The sequence below is a fragment of the Lactuca saligna genome, chromosome 7 (genome assembly GCF_052625555.1).
Source record: "Lactuca saligna cultivar CGN05327 chromosome 7, ASM5262555v1, whole genome shotgun sequence".
Lineage (NCBI taxonomy): Eukaryota > Viridiplantae > Streptophyta > Magnoliopsida > Asterales > Asteraceae > Lactuca > Lactuca saligna.
Window position 1 is genome coordinate 128,432,283 of NC_136423.1, and position 3,187 is coordinate 128,435,469.

The 3,187-nt window shown below is 37.5% G+C and overlaps 1 non-coding gene across 1 annotated transcript; it reads right to left on the reverse strand.

Annotated features, from left to right (window-relative positions):
* Positions 1 to 2,873: 2,873 nt before the first annotated feature.
* LOC145007688 (small nucleolar RNA R71) lies at positions 2,874 to 2,980 on the reverse strand. Its single transcript, XR_013663060.1, has one exon. It is a non-coding gene; the product is annotated as a small nucleolar RNA R71 (small nucleolar RNA).
* Between the last annotated feature and the right edge of the window lie 207 nt (positions 2,981 to 3,187).

A 3,187-nucleotide genomic window follows, 5' to 3' on the forward strand; every position in this document is an offset into this window, starting at 1 on the left:
TCTAACAAGGTTCGATTACGCCTTTCTGTCACACCATTCAATTGTGGTGTCCTAGGTGGCGTCAATTGTGAAACTATTCCACACTCCTTGACATAATCGTGGAATTCAAGACTTAGGTACTCTCCTCCTCGATCGAATCAAAGCATCTTGATCTTCCTGCCCAATTGATTCTCCACTTCATTCTTAAACTCTTTGAACTTTTCAAAAGTTTCTGACTTTTGCTTGATTAAGTAGATATACCCATATCTACTATAGTCATCGGTAAAAGTCACGTAGAAGCGGTTACCATCCTTCGTGGTAGATCTAAACGGTCCACACACATCGGTATGTATGAGGTCCAATAGACCTTCACCCCTTTCGCATGTACCAGCGAAGGGTGACTTAGTCATCTTTCCAAGTAAACAAGACTCGCATGTGTCATCTTCCCTAAGGTCGAATGACTCCAACACTCCATCCTTTTGGAGTTGGGCTATGTGTTTCTTGTTGACATGTCCAAGATGACAATGCCATAAGGATGCTTTATCCATACTATTGGAAGAATCCAAGTGATATGTGCATAATTAGTTAATTATTTAGCATATATTTTTAGTTATTTTTGATTAATTATGTGAATAATGTGGACAAAAGGTACTTAAAATGTTTTGAATTGTGTTTTCAGTCCAAAAGATATGCTTGGAAGCAAAAAGGAGAAAAGGGAAGTAATTGAAGATCAAAGGGTGAAAGAAGGTGATATACTCGGCGAGTAGATCGACCCTACTCGGCGAGTACACGAGGATATTCCAGAAGATAAATACGACTGCTGATTCAAGACGGATAAGTATGGATCTACTCGGCGAGTTGATTCTGCTACTCGCCGAGTACACCCTGTTTTGGGATATCTATAAAAGACGAATCCTTATCTCATGGGAATATACTCCTGGCGATTTTTGAAGGTTTAGCTGCGACTAAGAGATTCAGAAGACGCTAAGGAACCCTAGGCTTCAATAGTTGGAAGAATTCAAGCAATTAGGTTAATTCTACCACTTAGGCTTAGGAATTGAATATGTTTGCTTTAGTAAACTTTGTTTTTATGTTTGTTTCTACTACAATTATGAGCTAAATTCGTTTTTGTTTCTGTTTGGGGAATACCAAAGAACTCCTATGGTTTGATTATTGATTCTTGCTTAATTGTCTATTGGTGATTTATTAAATTAAGTTTGTTAAAGAACCTTATGTATTAATCATTACTATATTCCGTTAATTGGAAGGCAATTAGGTTGCATGAACATCACTTAATTGTTAACCTCATATGTCTATGTGAATGCTAAACCATATCCTTAGAAGTAATGATTATGAAACTAAGATTAATAAGAAAATAGGAAGATTAATGTGTGAGCTTGTTTGAGAAACCATCAACAAGAGGTTAATTGAATTAATAACTTAATTAACCATTACAAATCTTATTTAATCCAAATAATTAATATAGGGAATTAATTAGTTTAAACACTTGATCAATGCTTAAATTAGTTAATTGTCTAAGGGTTAGGAGTAATGAATATGAACCTAACTATTATAATTGGTAACCAATAGCAATTAATCTACCTTAAACTTAAATAACCATAGGAGTGAATTGGTTGAACCTAAATAGAAACATCTTTATCAAATTTGGTGAATAGTTGTTGCTTTAGTTAATTAGTTAATTTAGTTTGTCTAAGTTTCTAGTCTTGCAAAACTAGAGAAAAACCCTTTACTTTTATTATTTGTTTTAGTTAAAATTAGCTATTAGTTTAATTTTCCGTTCCCTGAGTTCGATACCTTACTTATCAATCTATACCACTTAAAGATAGGTTCACTGCCTTTGTGTGCTCAAATTATTAATAAAAAGTAGGGATAAAACTAGTTCGTTTCACACACATCAAGTTTTTGGCGCCGTTGCCGGGGAACGGTTCTAAATAATTAAGCTAATTCCTAATTTTTTCGATCCTTTGTGTGAGTTTACTTGCATAAAGTTCATTTATTGCAATTTAGTAATTAGTAATTAGGCTTTAGTATCTGTTTTAGTTAGTTTAAAACTTAGAAATTTTTTTGAAATATCACTGATACTCGCCGAGTGCAATCGCACCTACTCGGCGAGTAGCAGTTTAGTCAGCAGTAGATTTTCTTTATTTTTACAATCTTTTTGTTCTTTTTACGCTTTTTATTTAATTGATTTCAGGACTTTCATGACCAGAGGAGCAAACACACCACTGGTACCCCCGTTTGAAGACCCCGAATCCGCATTGAAAAGAAACAAAGGGAAGGACGTGGAGAGTTCAAGCACACCAAAGAAATCACCATTGTCCAACTTGAAGACTGTGTTTGGGAAAAAGAAGAGCAGTAAATCAGGAGCTTCTAGCGCTTCTTTGATAATTGAGGAGCCAATTCAAGAAGATATTGGATACGAGACCGAGGAAGAAGAGGAGGCAACGTACGAGCAAGAAACCGAGTCAGAGGAAGAGTTAGCGTTCACTATGGCTAACATTGATGAAATCCCCATGGGAGAATGGAAGAAGAGGATGCGCGATGACCATGGCCCGAGACTTGTGCAACCCGCAATTCCCGCGACTGCTACCTTTGAGCTAAAAGGTCATATCCTAGCTTCACTCAAGGAAATACCTTTATATGGGAAAGATCATGAAGATGCCTACAAACATTTGGATGAAGTAAATGATGTTGCTGATTACTTCAACATTCCAAATGTAACCCGCGAAACTCAACTACTTCGTATGTTTCCGGTAACCTTCAAAGGTGCTGCTAACGACTGGCTCAAGTCACTTCCCCCCGGATCAGTCACCACTTGGGCCAGAATGAAGGAAGAATTTATTGATCACTTTTGCCCACCATCCAAGATAGCCAAACTGAAGAAGGCCATTGCAAACTTTGAACAACAAGTTGGAGAGTCTTTATATGAAGCATGGGAGAGGTACAAAGGTCTACTCAGAAACTGCCCACACCATGATCTAAACAACCAGCAAGAAGTTTCCATCTTCTATGATGGAGTCAATGTTACAACCCGGCAGTTGCTAGACTCACAAGGCCCAATTACAAAGAAGCCACCCCCGGTGATTAAAGAATTCTCTAAACACTCTAGAGAATACCACAACCCTAGGAATGATGTCACGAGGGGAGCCGCGTACGCTGCTACTGAAGATTTATCCGCGGTCATGGC